At 41.1% G+C, this 19163-nt stretch overlaps 1 protein-coding gene across 1 annotated transcript in view; it reads right to left on the reverse strand.

The window, feature by feature from the left end:
- LOC123771744 (carbohydrate sulfotransferase 10) overlaps nucleotides 1-13928 on the reverse strand; it is a 44294-nt gene extending 30366 nt beyond the window's left edge. Inside the window, exon 1 of the mRNA XM_045764466.2 lies at nucleotides 13448-13928. The gene's annotated coding sequence lies outside the window, so the exon portion shown is untranslated. The remainder of the gene's footprint in view (nucleotides 1-13447) is intronic.
- Between the last annotated feature and the right edge of the window lie 5235 nt (nucleotides 13929-19163).

Consider the following 19163-nt stretch of genomic DNA (forward strand, 5'->3'; position numbering starts at 1 on the left):
AATTCTATGGAACAGCCTACCCGCTGAAGCATTAAATGCCAAAACACTTCTGAATTTCAAAACCAAGCTTGACAAAATCATCAGGACAAATGGAGAGACCATCGACAAACCGCCGGCTTCCTGTCCTCGTCGAGGCTACCAGAGATATAGTGGCCCTCAGGTAATATAGTGACACGTACACATACATACACATACACACACTTATACATACATTCACCTACATACTTATACATATATACACTTACACACTTATACATATATACACCTACACACTTAAACATACAAATACATTATTAACTACTCTGACACCTAATGGCATACCTGTGAACATTCTCCAGCTTTGTCTTTTGCTTGTATGTGAATGTGTGTATTTTTACTCCTTTATATTTACTATTTTTACTATTTGTGCCTGCAGAATCGAGTTATATTAGCTCCTGGACCCCGCCTTTCTAACAAATCTATTTTCCTCTATTATATTTATTCATGTATTTATCTCTAACACACACACACAGAGGAAGCAGCCCGTAGCAGTTGTCTAACTATATATATATATATATATATATATATATATATATTATATAGTGTTCATTATATATATATATATATATATATATATATATATATATATATATATATATATATATATATATATATATATATATATATATATATATATATATTATATAGTGTTCATTATATATATATATATATATATATATATATATATATATATATATATATATATATATATATATATATATATATATATATATATATATATATATATATAATGAACACTTGACCTACAGTGTTCATTCCAGTACAGGATTTTGGACCCTAAGCGCGAATAATCTAAAATCAAACGCGAGCAAATATACCGAGAAAATACAGGCTTGAATATCTCACTCTGTTGTTCATAGCTTGACACAAAGGTTTACAGCTTGATATACAGCATATAGCCTAGCCACTTGGGCTGGTCGGTAGAGCGACGGTCTCGTTTTATGGAGGTCGGCCTTCAATCTCCGACTCTCCAAGTGGTTGGGCACCATTCCTTCCCCCCCCCCCCGTCCCATCTCAAATCATTATCCTGACCCCTTCCAAGTGCGTTCAGATATTTCTGATAGTTCCCTGACCTTCCCTTGAAATAGGGGTCGGCAGCTAGACATGTGGGTTCACTGTTTGTTACCTGGGTTTACAGACTGATTCACAGGAAGAAACATACGACCGGGTTCACAGGACGACACACGGTAGAGTGCACAGCTCGACACAAAGTTCACAGCTGACTGCCCTAAGCCATAACGGTGACAGCGAGGATACCATCAGGACATTCACCCCTCCCAATACTAACCTTTCCATCGCTATCCCACCCCACCCACATCTCTCTTCCAACTCGTCCCAAATCTATTCCACCTCCTATCCCGTCTTATTTATCCCCATCCCGTCCTGCATCTCCCAACCCGTCTCACATCTAACCCACCCCTCCCACATCTCTTCCACCCGGTCCCATATCGCAGTATATGGGTATACTGCGTGAAGCATATATGCTGCAATATTATAGTGTGCACCCTGCTGGCTCTGTTTTAAACTATTATTTATTAATATTTGTGTGAAAAAGATCGAATGTATGTTTATTTTGCAAATAAGCTTTTATCGTTCTACGGGTTCAAAAATTATTTGGCTCTGATGTTTACACAAACATAGAACTGAATAGACGCTATAACGTTGAATCTTTGACGCATAAACGATTTCATTTTCATTATAAAGACTAGTATTGTGGTGCATTTTGTTGATAAGTAGCCTCGTTAGGCTCATATCGATGTTTTCGTCATCGCGAGACGCTATTATATCGTTCAAGTTTCAGCATTAATCTTGTTCTCTGCTGCACGAAGTATTTTTGAACTCCAGCAGTTACTCGTTAGAGAGCAAACTCGAGAAGGAACAGGCAGATTTATCATGTGAAAACCATGTACCAACCTCGCACGAACACACCCGCGCACAAACACGATATCACGAGCGCAGTTCTATTCCTGTAACTACACTTGAGTAATTACACACACACACACACACACACACACACACACACACACACACACACACACACACACACACACACACACACACACACACACACATGGAGGAAACAGTATCAGGACTAACTCAAACACTTCAGGTATCTGAGGTAATATTTATAAACTCCTTTGAGCATGTGTCTACCACGAAGATACGGACAAGAGAATACCAACAAAAATATTTTCAGCATTGACGAACCTCAGAACACAAGCCCCATATTATATGCATATTATATGTATAAAACGTAGGAATACAGGTTCCACGCGCAGATTCATTGAACTAATTACCGGGTAACATATTGGACGTGGGCTCACTGGATTATTTTCAACATAGGTTAGAGATATATGAATGATTTTGAGTGGATATAAATAGAAGCTGCCTTGTATGGGCTAATAGGACTTCTGTTAGTTCTCTATTTTGATATGTAAACATGGAAAAGGTTGCATTGTGTATAGAGGCCTGACACACTACATAAACGTTACACAAGACACAACAGAGCAGCAAAACCAGACTACCCGTGAGATTCACTGACGCTGAAGTAGTTATAAAACTCTTCTGACAACCGTTTGAAAACCACCACAAATACTCAAATAATGCTCATATGAACAGACCTGCCAAAGTGGGTCAGCTTTATGCTCAAGGCTCGATTATTATTAATCGTATAAAATAATATTTTCATTAAATTATTAGATATGTATATATACATGGTTAGATACTTAATTAATAACATACATACCACGAGTATTAACATTCTGCTCAGCCACACCTTACATGTGTGTTGAGCAATTGCTTCAGTTTACGTTCACTATAAGTTCACCTTAACTTGTGCTACTTTGAACTATTATTCCGAATAGCTGAGTTTTAAACAAGTTATCACCAAGAGGGTTAACCTACCACTATGTGTATGTTCATTGAGATTACTCTAATCCCGAACGTAGTCCAGGACTATAGTAACCTTTGCTAGTTGGTCAGCAAGCAATATTTTTTAGTTTTTGCCATAGTAACTTCCTACAGATTTATTAGGCGTCAAGCCCAGCAATGAGCTGAAACTCCCTCAAGTACTGCAATTCTAATGCCTTTTATATTTATTTGTGAGTAAACTTTGAATTAGTCATTATGAGTTATGAATGCAACGCCCTTAAACTTCAAGTTAACTTTTCTGTCAAGCCATAAATATAACCTATTACCCTCCACTAACTGACATATTAATATATACTTCTAATACTTCAAAGAGTGTACCCTCATCTCGTTGCATTTGCTCTGAGAGTTTACTTTACTTGATCAATAAACACTTGTGATTTTAGACATACACAATGAAATCACAATAATGCAATAGAACTATAAGAAAAATCTTTGGACTATGGGGGCTTTACGGGTTCCTGAACCTATAATGTGCCTCTGTAACCCTTTCCACCATCGCCCTTGGGATGAGTATATAAGGGGGAGGGGATGCATAATAAATATCTAAAATATATAAAAAAAAATTACCATAAACCACAATATCCTAAAGGTTACACAACTTGGGATCTGCTCGGGTCCACTAAGACTCTGGAGGCACCTAGCTACTTAAGGTGCGTGTCTGGGGTTACCCAGGACGTTGATTCAAGGCATATTCGTCTCCAAAGATTTTTCTCCCTTGTTTGTTGCATTACTGACCCCTCCAGAAGTTGATAGATCTCAATTAGCAATTGGTGTGGCCTTCTTTAATATCCTGCCAAATGTTGATAGGCTATAAGTTCAATTCGAAAGCAAACTAATTGATCCACCATAAATGTCAGTATTTATGCTATATGATCAAACGTACAAAAATAAACTGCTGCAACCAACAATGTTCATGGTTTCTACACATGAACATTGTGTAAAAAAAAAATTCTACACAATGTTCTACTACTTTACTTAATTAAATAAGTGTAGCTCTACTAAACGTTCTTTTCTACTTGTCTTTGTCAAAGACGTTTCACACACGTCTTTGACAAAGACGTGTGTGACGTAAATTAATTATGTAGAAGGTACGACAAAAAAGTAAAAAAAAAACTTAAACATTGCTAGGCTTAGTTTATTACATATGTACTATATTAGGCCTAAGACCGTGTATATTAGACAGAAAAGCTTTGACAGGTTAGGTTAGGTTCACTAATTATTTTCCACTTTCTTAGTTTGCCATTTGGGTCAATTCCATAATGATTATTCTTCACAGAACGTTTGTAAAATGTGAAAATGAATAATAGTACAACAAAAATGAACAACAGTTCATGTGGCCTGTTGTACCCATAAATGTTCACAGAACGTGAACATTTTTGGGAACAGTTCATTTTTGTATATTTGACCAAACAGTTGCTATAAGTATTTTCATATTAGATTGACCGATTGATAAAGATTAAGCCACCCAAAAGGTGGCACGGGCATGAATAGCCCGTAAGTGGTAGCCGTTTTGAGCCATTACCAGTATCAATAGATGATACTGGAGATCTGTGGAGGTGCGACTGCACCCTGCCTGCGTGTTCGTATTAGGATATGGTCTATTTAATGTATACCGGTATACATTTGATAGTTTACGTCTATACTGGACTACGTTCCAAACTAAGGTCTAAACTGCTGGCTGGTCAGTACTCTTATTATTGTGACCATAACCAGATTAATGATGTAATCGTCCAGATTATTAATATCTGGACGGCGCAGATATTAATAACCCTCCAAAGTTTGGCGGGCCTTAAGCCACACACCAACCAACCAACACTTGCGTGCAGGCGCCATGCATGTACAAAATATCCAAGTGGTCTACACTTGCACGAACACTTAAGAGTTTATGCCGTCATCAACTCGAAAGGACACACTATCCCACACTCTTCAACACGCTCCCACAATATCCCACTATCTGCAACAATGCCCTACAATGTTCAACACTGTTCCACAGTGTCCCACACTCCTCAACACAATGTCTCACTCTCTCTCACAAATGCCAAAGACAAAAACTAGCAGTATATATTTCACCTTGGCAGTCACCCTCTCGTAGCGTTGACAGACCGCACCCTCCCTCCTTCCCCCCACCACCACCCGCTAGGTAGTCCACCTGCAACCTGAACCTCTGCAACAGTTGCGATACCTTTGCAACAGTTGCCACACCGTTGCAGGTTGCATCTGTTACAATAATGTTGCAGTCGCTAGGATACCGTCGCAGTATTTATAACACATTTGCAACCGTTAATGTTCCGTTAAGATATCAAGGCAACCGTTAGGATACTATTCCAACTGTTATAACAGTAGGAGCAGTCACTGCTTTAGCGTGGTCTTAAGGTCAACGTACCTCTGGAGGGTTATTAAGGTCACCGCAAGAACTGTTACTAACCAGCAAGTATCTACTTTAGTCCTGAACATTGCTCAGGACTAAAGTAAACTCACAGAGCATACGCACCGAGTTGCGGGATACTCCTCATGCTGCTGTGCTCATGAGGATGGTTATAGCGACCTGTTGTTAAACATTAGCGAGTTATGTTGATTATGTCGGATTGTTTTGAAGGGCGGAAGGCCTTTGGTGTTGCAAACTACGTGAGCGAGAATTTTGTTCACACAGCAGGAAATAGGAACACTAGACGACTTCTGTTTCATGTTAGCAGGTTTTTTCACTTGCTATAGATCTTTTTTACCTGGAACACAATCTGCCAATCAGTTTACAGTCAGGTGATTAATAATTGTTGGGTGAAAGAGGCTAATGCTACTTGGAATTACTTGTTCCAAGTAGCAAATCTTTAACAACAACAAAGGGCAAGTATTACACAAGTCCACTACGGGCTCACCATAGCCTGTGCTACTTGGAACTTTTTGTTCCAGGTAGCGAATCTTAAACGACAAGGGCAAGCAGCAAAGGATTGGTACCCAGACAATCCACTTTCGCTAAGACTCGGATCCAAACTGAAGCACTGGAAAAGCACTGCGCCACCATTGGACGTGAAGCGGGTGAAACGCGCTTGGGCAAACATGTTAGTTTTTCTGTATATGAGGTCTCCCTCTTGCGTGACTCGCTCAAGGCTAGGAGGAGCTTGTAGCGGTTCCACCCACACTAGTCCACCCGACCATCCAGAAAGACCTTGAAAAACTATCCAAGACACTCCCGCGTTCTGTGTGCTTTTTTGTGTGCAGTAACCATCGCAAGTTTATATCCGTGAATATACCACAAGCTTGGGGCAGGGGGGAGGAGGGAAGCGAGGTATACTACTCAGTATTTATTGCGATGCATGCTGAGAATACTTTACGATTGAGAGAGAGAGAGAGAGAGAGAGAGAGAGAGAGAGAGAGAGAGAGAGAGAGAGAGAGAGAGAGAGAGAGAGAGAGAGAGAGAGAGAGAGAGAGAGAGAGAGAGAGAGAGAGAGAGAGAGAGAGAGAGAGAGAGAGAGAGAGAGAGAGAGAGAGAGAGAGAGAGAGAGAGAGAGAGAGAGAGAGAGAGAGAGAGAGAGAGAGAGAGAGAGAGAGAGAGAGAGAGAGAGACAGACAGACAGACAGACAGACAGACAGACAGACAGACAGACAGACAGACAGACAGACAGACAGACAGACAGAGACAGAGACAGAGACAGAGCGAAACAGAGGAAGACAAAGATAAAAAAGTGCATAGGCCCTATGCACGTTTGTTCTTTTTTATATTTTTTTTATCTATTTATAACTTTTTGTTATCCCATGCAATACATGAGTTAGGACACGACGTGAACAGTCCCGTGATACTACAATGACCATTGTAAATCGTTCGTGCTACAGTGATCAGAAAATCAGCTATACTAATGCATGTATTCAGCCTTGAGACAGAGCAAGGGGGCATTCAAAGATAGTTTAGTGCAGTGGAGAAAGAGGTGTTGCATACCGCTTACCTCCCCCCTCCCACCTTCCCGGGACGTGATCCCACGTGATCACGTGCGAAGACAGGAGTAACAGACTGTTGTATCGTCGTAAATCACTGGAATCATGAGCCTGAAGTCAATTTGCTTGAGTGCTTAGCTTAGCTATGTGTGTAATTGTACTGCCAGTGACTGGGGTAATTTGTATCGTCAGTCAGGAAGTAGTTATTAGAGAGGTAAGGGACTTGAACTGTTGCTGAATAGTGTGGTACTAACCACATGACTAAGCACGTGGTATTGAGCACATGACTGTGCTCACCTAGTTGTGTTTGCGGGGTTTGAACTTCGACTCTTTGGTCCCGCCTCTCAACCGTCAATCAACTGGTGTACAGGTTCCTGAGCCTACTGGGCTCTATCATATCTACATTTGAAACTGTGTATTGAGTCGGCCTCCACCACATCACTGCCTATTGCATTCCATTTGTTAACTACCCTGACACTATAGTTTTTGTTTAATGTCTCTGTGGCTCATTTATGTACTAAGTTTCCACCTGTGTTCCCCTGTTCATCTTCCGCCCATGTTAAATAGTTTGTCATTATCCACCCTGTCAATTCCTCTGAGAAATTTGTAGGTGGTGATCATGTCTTCCCTAACCCTTTCTTTTGAACAATTTATATAATTCTGTGTTAAGATGTAATTACTGAGCATCGCTCGCGTTTTCGCCTTTCAAGTGAGTTATAAGTAAACTTGTACACCAGTCGATTTCCCAAGTGTTTCTCCGGAGAGTAATTACGGGTTTATTCAGAATGATTCGATTTGCCATCCAGTCGGCTACTAAGTACTGTGGTATTTTAAGTACCCTGGCCCCGTGGGATACCATCCTCCCGAGTTAAAAGCTACCACAAAAGCTAAGCTCACTGCTTAGCTTTTGTGGTTGTGATACTCTCTATTTAACATAGAAGGAACCGTGTGTAATAGTGTTATATATTATTTTTAATAAATTAACATTTAGCGACACATGCTTTTAATCAAACCCTTTTTCCCTGTACTACTCTCACACACATACGACTCTCTGGGTCACTTAATATTCTTGACACCATCTTCTTCATAGAGTTGCTTCACAATCTTGTACCCAATAGTTGGGGTGTATGACCCTAATGACATTCCAAACCCCTCTGGTAATTGTCATTTGGGTAGGACGAAGCCCAACGCCAGATTGTGATATAGTTTTTTTTTCTACCACAGACGTGGCCACACATTTACAATGCTAACCAACATATATACATTTTCTTGATATGATATATAGTGGAAGAGATCATTCGTGCAATCTCGGCCACTGGCGTGTCAGAATCTTTTTGTTGCCTCCTTTGGGCAACTCAGCATGGACAAGTGCAAGGTGCAATTGCAGGTCCTCTGTGAGAAGCCAATCATTACACTTGCAATAGATAGTTCTCAAACTGGTTGAGTTTGGTTACAGTCCATCACACAGTGATGCAGAGTGGATGAATAGTTTTGCAGACACAGATTAAAATTGATCGACGTCAGCAGCAAACGTCTAGAGATACTAATAACCAAACCACACCTCAGGAGATGAAACGACGACGTCTCGGTCCGTCCTGGACCATTCTCAAGTCTCTTCCAGAGATACTTATAACAGTGTGAAATGATAATAACTCCTCTAGGAGTCTATACTGATTTGATTGCATGATCCACGGATATATAACACGTCTTTCAAGATGAAAGATGGAAGTTTACACCAGGCGATGCTACACCAAGTTTACAACATATCATACATAATCCACTCCAAGTTTACACCTAATCATACATATGTTCAGATCCAAGAAATTCACGTTTAGGTAACTGTTTATAACTCTTCGAATAAGCGTTTTAGGTTTTAGGTCGTATATTGTGCACATGACTCCAAACGGAATAGATTTAGCCGCACCTTGGCCAGGTCACTAGTGTGGCGGGGACGCCGCACACTTTTGGTAATAATGGCTGAACATTTTCATGATAAATTATTGATGTGTGTGTATGTGTGTGATGTGTTAGCACGAGATGTTGCGTGATACTAGGGACTGACAGGTGTGTACTCACCTATTGGTGCCTGCAGGATCGAGCATTGACTCTTGGATCCCGCCTTTCTATAGCCATCGGTTGTTTACAGAATGACTCTGGTCCTAATTTCCCTATCATGTCTAGTTTTAAAGTTATGAACAGAGTTTGCTTATGAATAAAAATTATGAATAGAGTGGAAGTGTGTGTGTGTGTGTGTGTGTGTGTGTGTGTGTGTGTGTGTGTGTGTGTGTGTGTGTGTGTGTGTGTGTGTGTGTAAAATAGTTGGGGAGTCAATACATTAGTCAACTGACGGTTAGAAAGGCGGGGTCCAAGAGCTAACAACTCGATCCACCCGATATAAATACTAAATACACACGTAATAATATTAAAAAAACATAAACTAACATTTAAAATCGCAATATAAATAAAAACAAACAAATCACAGATCAAAGGTAAACAATTCTTTACACTCACTAGAAATATTACTAAACGCAGATTAAATACCTCCAAACAATCCCCATGTCTCTCTTAATACACACACTAGCAAGAGTGTTCCTGTGACAAATGGACAAAAGCGCTCCGAATGCTACTACTACAGCAGCCTGATACATATAAATATCCATGCTTTTAGCGAGTCGATATGAATTTGGTGGGGGAGGGGTAAACTAGGTGGAAAGATGGGGAAGGTGTGGGAGGGGGGGGGCTGGTGTGGTGTGGGAGGGGGGGCAGTCGGGGTGTGGGAGGGGGGGCAGTCGTGGTGTGGGAGGGGAAGACGTGGAGTCGAAGGGGGTAAGTGTGTTGTGGGAGATGTAAATGACGTGTGGGAGGGGTAGATGTGGTATGGGGAGGTTATATGTGGTGTGGGAGGGTTTTTGTAATGTGGGAGGGTGATGTGGTATGGGAGGGGTAATTAGGGGTGTGGTGATGGAGTGTGAGAGGACCGAGTAATCTTGCTCTGCTTTCTCATTGAACCGCAGATGCAGTAACGGTGTTGTAAACTGGCAGTTCTATCTTGGTCTTGTAGATGGTAAAACATACCTAAATGTAAGCTAGATGTTGATAACTGAATGAAAGTGCTTCATATGTAGTGCTCCTGCTACGTCTAATCTTTGATTGCGAATAAATCAGTGTTGCTAATCAGGATATCAGTCTGGCTGTGTATAGAAATAATGTGATCTTGGATGGAACCGATGATATTTGTGCATTATCAAGCGACTTAAACGTGATTTCGTCTTGCCTTTATATTGAGATCATTGGGGTTGAAAGTCTAAAAGCGGGCAATACGGGCATAGACGACATTCGTCTGTTGCAAATTGTTCCGTTTTGTGTCGAGTGAGATCTTAATGAGCAAGTTGGCCGTTTTTCTAATCTTAAAATAAATGGTAAACTGTATCTTTTCTTAATCACGTCTTTTCGTTTTTTTTCCTCCATCTTGTGGGATGTTGGAAGCAGGAACTTGTATAAGAGCTTTATGGGTGGAACAAGTTCATCACTTGTTGGAACTTGTTGGAACAACAAGTTGTTCCAACAAGTTTGGAACATCTTCCTTTTAATGTTTTTTCTCCATATAATCATTGCTATCCGTTGTTAACGTTGACCTGCCTTACGAGAACTTATTTCCTCGTCAACCTGCTTCTAGTTGAGGTTGGAGCTTCCAACCTCCAACCTGTAAGAAGTTGGTTGACGTTGGCATCGACAGCACTATGCCTGTATCAATCACGGAATTTACAACAATCATTAAGGTATATTCTTATGTTTTCTCAGTAAAAATTAAAGTGAGGAAGTCACCATTCCTTTCAGAGCTTGTTACACTCATGGAAGGCCACTTGTCTGCACCATTCAAGCACGGAATTATTTTGCTCAAAAGCTTCCTGAATCACTCCATGTAAGGTACCTATACCAAGATACCTTCAGCATACCTTAAATATACATCAGGTTTAAGGTCCAGACCAACTAGGCCTTTCTCCACAATAATACCCACAAACAAATCGCAAAGAATATCAAAGAACATCGTCATCAAAGAATAAACCCATGACGACCCCTTCTACACGACATTATTATGCATGAGATAATACGTATACTCTTCAGTATACGTTGGGAGAAGTTACCCCAAGGATGTGCTCTGGGATGTCAAGAAGTCATATTGGATCCCGATATACTTTTAATGCCAAGATCAGCCAGTCCCCCCTCGACTGAGACCTCTCCTCTCCTCTCATCATTCTAAATGGACTAACTGTCACCGCCAACTTTATTCACCTCAGCTCTGCCTCCGAAGATGTTGAGGCGTAATTCAGCGAAATTCGACCATTAACGACCCGTATCAGAACGAATAAAAATGTAAAATGAACTTTTAAAAGTAAATTGTTCAACTTCCTTCTCAAGTATAAAAGGAAATAAGAAATATAGAGACAATTCGTGGAAGATAAATATGGATCCAACACTTTCTGCCATAGTTAATAATGCATGTCTATAGTTTCTGCCATATATATATATATATATATATATATATATATATATATATATATATATATATATATATTATATATATATATGAAGAATTGAAATAGGAATTCCCTTAAGTACTTTCGTATTTAATAATACATCTTCAGAAGGATTCCTTCTGAAGATGTATTCATATAAATGATGATGACTCATATAGATGATGACTAATATATATATATATATATATATATATATATATATATATATATATATATATATATACATATATATATATATATATATATATATATATATATATATATATATTTATATGTCGTACCTAGTAGCCAGAACGCACTTATCAGCCTACTATGCAAGGCTCAATTTGCCTAATAAGCCAAGTTTTCCTGAATAAATATATTTTCTCTAATTTTTTCCTTATGAAATGATAAAGCTACCCATTTCATTATATATGAGGTCAATTTTTTTTTATTGGAGTTAAAATTAATGTAGATATATGACCAAACCAAACCAACCCTACCTAACCTAACCTAACCTATCTTTATAGGTTAGGTTAGGTTAGGTAGCAGAAAAAGTTAGGTTAGGTTAGGTTAGGTAGGTTAGGTAGTCGAAAAACAATTAATTCCTGAAAACTTGGCTTATTGGGCAAATATGGCCTTGCATAGTAGGCTGAGAAGTGAGTTCTGGCTACTAGGTACGACATTTATATATATATATATATATATATATATATATATATATATATATATATATATATATATATATATATATATATATATATATATATACATATATATATATATATATATTTATATATATAAATATAAATAAATATATATATTATACCTAGTAGCCAGAACGCACTTCTCGGGCTACTAAGTAAGGCATGATTTGCCTAATAGGCCGAATGGTTTTCTTTATTTTCCACAAAAAATGTCCAATTGGTTTATTTTAATTATTATTATTATTATTATATTATATTATTAACATAAATTAGTACCTTAGTTATGTTACTTTAGGTTAGGTTAAGACAGGTTAGGTTAGGTCATATATCTATGTTAGTTATAACTCAAATTAAAATATATATATATATATATATATATATATATATATATATATATATATATATATATGTCGTACCTAGTAGCCAGAACGCACTTCTCAGCCTAGAATGCAAGGCCCGATTTGCCTAATAAGCCAAGTTTTCCTGAATTAACATATTTTCTCAATTTTTTTTTCTTATGAAATGATAAAGCTACCCATTTCATTATGTTTGAGGTCATGTGTGTATACATGTATACATGTGTGTGTGTGTGTGTGTGTGTGTGTGTGTGTACAATCACTTGAGGTGGAATGAGCACAATCACTACAGGTGCCATGAGCACAATCACTACAGGTATCATGAGCACAATCACTACAGGTATCATGAGCATAATCACTGCAGGTGGCATGAGCACAATCACTAAGAGTGCTATGAGCACAATCACTAAGGGTGCCATGAGCACAATCACTAAGAGTGCTATGAGCACAATCACTAAGGGTGCCATGAGCACAATCACTACAGGTGTCATGAGCGCAATCACTACAGGTATCATGAGCACAATCACTACAGGTGCCACGAACACAATCACTACGGGTGCCATGAACACAATCACTTCAGGCGCCACGAGCACAATCACTACAGGTATCATGAGCACAATCACTACAGGTATCATGAGTACAATCACTACGGGTACCATGAGCACAATCACTACGGGTATCATGAGCACAATCACTATGACTTAATAAAACCGAGCTTCAGGATGAACTGCGAGAACAAAAGCTCTCAAAGCAGAATATGGAAAAAAAACGTAATATACCTCTCAATCAGCATCACATTAACTTTAAACGCAGTACAGAAACACCAGGCGCAAACTACGAGGCGGGGCCCTAGAGCTAAATAACACCCTACACTTTTTCAACACATTCCCCAACACCACCCTCCCCATCCCATAACTCCTACGAGATACCCATTTGCAAAGCTACTTACCTAATACCCACGCCAAGGCAACCTCTCCCACCAGTTGTGACGACTGTCGTTGGTCCGTTGCTATTCCAGGGAACTGGAGCTCGCAGTCTGCAGGGGAAAGTTGCACGGCTGGTGGTGGTCATGTCGTGCAGGTGCCGTCGACAACACGCATCTCCACCGATGTATTTAGAACTCACTGCTGTGTTTTTGGTCCTTTTACGATGCGTGTAAATTGTAAATTTTATAACTGTTGACTGCGGTAGTGCAGGTAAAGGGACTGAGTAAAAAGAGGGAAGCGGATGGTGAGGGAGATGTGTTAATAGTGAGGGGGGAACACGTGTAAGCAGTAAGGGAGGAACGTGCAAGCAGGGAGAGGCAGTGGGAAGCAATTGGGCTCCAAGCCAAGACGTAAGACCCTCGTGGTATTGAGTGTGTGTCAGTAACTGAGCGTCGTGTCTCTCCCTGCGCCCTTACCCCGCCAGTGTTGAGCGAGCACTGAGGGACTGAGCAAGTATACCGTTCTTACCTCACGCGCTGACCGTCTGGAGCCATACTTAACTACCCACCTACCTACCTACATCCTTCCACCCCTCCACCCCTTCCTTCTTCCCTCCCTCCCTGACAGTTACCAACCCTCTACGCCTGTCGAGATTCGTTCCTATACCTGAATTCCTTTCCTGCTTGACACGATACCAAACGAGATTCCCAATTTGCTAACTCACCACTTGCCTTTCTCTCTGACTCTTCTTTCCAACCTGACTCCCTCACTGACTGGCTCCTTCCCTCACTGACTGGCTCCTTACCTCGCTGACTGGCTCCTTCCCTCCCTGATTGACTGACATCCTTCTTCCCTCAATGACTGACTGTCACTTCCACGCCTTAATTTGCTCCAACCTTCGCCTTTCTCTTCTCCTCTTCCAGTAACAGCAGCTGTTGTTGCTGTTACTTTTATGATGTAGCCTCCGCCGTTTTGCTGTTGTTCTGTTTGCTGCTGTTTCTTTTGTTTCCTGTTTGATGTTGCTTCTTCTGTTGTGGTTGCTATTTCTATTGCTGTTGTTGCTTCTATTGTTGCTGTTGCTCTTCTGTTGTTGCTACTACTGTTACTGAATATGTTGCTTTTGATCTTCTGTTGCTGTTATTTCTCTTGCTTTTCGTCATATTCTTATTTTAAGAGTTAAGCTTTTCGTCTTATTCTTGTTTTAAGAGTTAAGCTTTTCGTCATAATCTTTTCTTAAGAATTAAGCTTTTCGTTATAGTCTATTTTAAGAGTTAAGCTTTTCGCTATAGTTTTTCTTAAGAGTTAGGCTTTTCGTTATAGACTTTTCTTATAAGAGTTAAGCTCTTCGTCATAGTCTTTCATACTGGTTATGCTAAAACAACTGTTGCTACGTTCTTCTTCTCCATTGGTATATTTCCATCGTGGTTTGTATTACCACTGTAGCATAAGAACTGCAGCTACAACACTAGAACCATTCCTTAAGAAACCACATACGAAACCTGTACATCTTTCCTCATTCATGGCGACATTGTTTACATTTATCGAAGAGTTGACAAGCTTCAAGACTTTACTTACAATCCAAGATTATCATTGTTATAAACGACCTTGTACTGCTTCGTAACTTATAAACTGTTTAGTAAGTGTAAATATAGCATGATTGCGGAAGGATGTAAATGTTTCGCAAGTCGTTGCGTAAATGATTAATGAATACTTTATCCTGGTTAACTGAAGTCCTCCTGGGAAGTTCGAATTCCAAATTACATTCAATCATTTCTTCGTTTGACCAGACTACACACTAGAAGGTGAAGGGACGACGACGTTTCGGTCCGTCCTGGACCATTCTCAAGTCGATTGTGATGAGAAAGTAGATGCAGGCAATAAATAGGCTAGAGAGAGGTGAGGAATTTCTTCGTTATTGCGATCATTTGAGGCTTACGTTCCAGGGGCCAGATTCACGAAGCAGTTACGCAAGCACTTACGAACCTGTACATCTTTTCTTAATCTATGGCGGCTTTGTATACAATTATTAAACAGTTTATGAGCTCCGAAGCACCAGAAGGCTGTTTATAACAGTAACAACAGTTGATTGGGAAGTTTTCATGCTTGTAAACTATTTAATAAATGTAAACAAAGCCGTCAAAGATTGAGGAAAGATGTACACTTTCTTTAGTACTTGCATAACTGCTTCGTGAATCTGGCCCCAGGATATCTTCTTGTATCTCCGCCGCCATATTTGTCAATTTGTCTGCCTTATTCGTGTACGCAAGCCGCATACAGCTCACCTCTAAGGAGTGTGGCTTTGGCCTTGACCGGGGGGACGAGAGTACCGGTACAGCCTGGAGGTAGCGGGGAGTGGTGTTTAGTGTTCCAGTCATACCTGTGTGACTGGAATACGAGTCGTCCCCACATCCACTGTAGGGGGGACTCATCTTGTTTAGTATGTAGCAGTCATTGAGACTTCTGTCATATTCACACTTTGGTGTTGGCCTTATCAACCTCTGGAGGGTTATTATGGCCACCACAGTAGTTTACTGACCAACCAGCAGGTATACTTTAGTGTGTATACACCAAGAAGAGGGGCACACCTCTGTTTACATATCCCGTTGATACTCGCATGATGTTTATAGTGATCATGATAACCTGATTTTGACAGTATTCTGAGAACCGGCTATTAACCTCCTAGTGAGGTTCCAGCACCTTACTACGTCCTCCCATGTATAAATCCAAGGTAAGATGGCGAAAAACAAGAGAGTTGGTGCTACTGTGAGCGTCAGATGAAAGAAAATGAGCCATCAGTATTCAGACGTGAATGTGCACAATGTGCCAACTTGTAACGGCGACTTATTCGATGTAACCTCACAAGATGAGACTGCATCAGGAGGAGCTACAGGTGGTAGCGCAAAGTAATGTGAGGGAATTGTTCATTGGTACTAAACGTTAATATTTTGGGGGTTGCGTTAGTTGGGGAACAATAATGTGAATGTACAATAATGTGAATGTTAGGCGTTTTGACGACTTGACAGAGGTCAAGACTACACATAAGGGGGATAACTGGCCGACCGCTCACAGTGTTCAAGAGAGAACTGGATAAGCACCTCCAAAGGATACCTGATCAACCAGGCTGTGACTCATACGTCAGGCTGCGAGCAGCCGCGTCCAACAGCCTGGTTGATCAGTCCGGCAACCAAGAGGCCTGGTCGACGACCGGGCCGCGGGGAAGCTAAGCCCCGGAAGCACCTCAAGGTAACCTCAAGGAGGTGAGGGTGAATATTTGTGAGGAGTTCGCGCGTGACCGCTAAGTGGGTGCGGACCTCACAAGGGCGAGTTAAGTGATTAACGGTTTAGTGATTTCGTTATTAACAAGCTTAGGTATACACAACAATGTGCTGCTACTCCTATTTTATAGGAAAGTTTACACAGTGTAGATCAAAGTTTAACGATGGTCTGTGTGTCATGACTCACGACACTGGGGTTGTGATGGTAGCTGGGAAGTATGGGGTCCACATTACTAATGGCAAGAGAAGTACTGATCAAAGCCTGCTTTCAGATTTCTCGCATGAGGCAAGCCAGTGGCAGTACAAGCATATAGTGTAATATATATGTTTATGATGAAAATAGAATTGTGTGAAATTAATTAATGCGTATATTTAATACCTGTTGTAATTAATGAGAAGGAAAGTTTACGGGAGCAGAGTAAAGGTACAGAAATAAAGCTCTTTGGCATATTAAATAACCTGGCTTGGAGAGGCAGACGCCATGCTACAGCTTGCACATCTTGTGCTACAGCTTGCACATCATACTACCTTCTGGGCATAATTACTAAGTGGTTGGCATAAGACAGTCCTTCGGGACTAGGTCACGGGACTGAGAGAGAGCCGCGAGACTTACCGAGGAAGAGCATCCTGCAGGAAAAATACAATTGGAGAGGAAGTAAGCCCAGTGTGAGAGTATGGGCCAGAATCGCCCCCTGACATCATAGCAGGGATAAGGGCTAGTAGCAACCGCCATTGAGCTGATCCTAGGATATATAAGAGGGGAAAAGTAAGAAGACGAGGGAGTTGCCATATAATAATGAGTGAAGAGCCAAGGGGATCTATGAAAGTTGGCTTGTAGGGAATGTAGGGATCGTCTACATTTACAGAAGTTATGCCCAGTGATGGCGACGTGGAATCGTGTGGAAGATTACGGTCCTGGAGTATGCTGGTGAGGTTATATAGCTTCTGGGCATGTGTGTGGATGCAGCCATATATTATATATACTCTGGACAGGTGGTCCTGGAGTAGTGTGCTACAGCAGTCGTAAGCACAGTGGCAAGGTTAGCTTTGGAGCTGCTGCGAATTTACGGTGGTGTGAATGCTGCAGAACGGGACTAGCAGGAGCGCAGCACGGGCGCTAGGTGCCATGACCCTGGGACCAAGGCATCACCGTTACTCTGGAGATGGAAGCTCCCCGGGAAGATGACGGCCCTAAGCAACGACGAGAATTTGGCAACATTCATCAGGTCTGACAGCCTGGATTATGCCAAGGTCGTGGAGAACCTCAGTACCTAGCAACGACCTACGACCAACGACCAACGACCTACGACCAACGACCAACGACCTGCTTCAGTGACTGTGTCACTGAAGCAGCAGACGACGGGAGGCAGAAGTGATGCTTCATAATAAATGAACTAAACTAAACTCAGATGTAACATTTTGAGGGCTGCATGTGGAATTATTTGGACTGCATGCAGGCAAGCAGTCTAATACTTCAGGTTAGGGGAAATTTATTTGCAAATTGTGAGCTAAACGCTATACCAGGTACCAGACCTGGAGAACTGGCACATACTGTAGGGTAGAAGGTATCACCGGGTGCACCCTGCTGGTCTCAGTCCTCATATGGGCTGGACGGTAGAACGACGGTCTCGCTTCACGCAGGTCGGCGTTCAATCCCCGACCGTCATAGTGGTTGGGCACTATTTCTTTTCCCCCCGTCCCATCCCAAATCCTTATCCTGACCCCCTTCCCAGGAAGGGGGTCAGGATAAGGCACTTGGCACTTTCCCCTGAAAGTTTACTTCCTTCAGTCCTCATATGTTGCTTGCAAGTGAGCATATGCGGACATGCGGGCTAGAGAGGTGGGTGGTGTTGTGACCCAAATAGATACAAATATTCAGTTAGGGCTCTCTAGCACGATGCCAGCGGAAGTACTTCATGGGTGACCTGTATGAGTTTGCCGGACCCCACCTTCCAATGTAGCGAGCTGACCTTCGTGGATCTTGTGGACTTCTATGACGTTACTTGCAGTTAGACAAAGGGCTATATAAACTGTTGGCGAAGGTCAGGTCAGCCGAGACCCTTCCCCCACCACTCTCTCCCTATTTAAAATGGCAATGAAATCCTCCCATGATTATACAGGCGAGATGTATAAGCTGCCATCCGCTAGTATAACCAGACGTCCTGTGTCACAACACATGCTATCTGAGCTGTCAATGTAATTACGGATCCGTAGACACCCCGACACATAAAGGAACTATTTTCTCTTAATGGATTTTTTTAAATATAAATATTTACGTATGACATGAGTCCTTCTTGCCTACAGGCAAGAAGAACTTATGTCATACGCATAATATTTAAGGGTAAAACCAATGATTAATATCACTAAGTCCATCTTGCCGCGTTTGTCCAATTAACCATCTCGTCAAAACCCTATCTTCTGTTTACATGGGACGGACGGCCGCTTTAGTGGCAGTGTAGCGCCA

This window comes from Procambarus clarkii, chromosome 75, assembly GCF_040958095.1.
Source record: "Procambarus clarkii isolate CNS0578487 chromosome 75, FALCON_Pclarkii_2.0, whole genome shotgun sequence".
Lineage (NCBI taxonomy): Eukaryota > Metazoa > Arthropoda > Malacostraca > Decapoda > Cambaridae > Procambarus > Procambarus clarkii.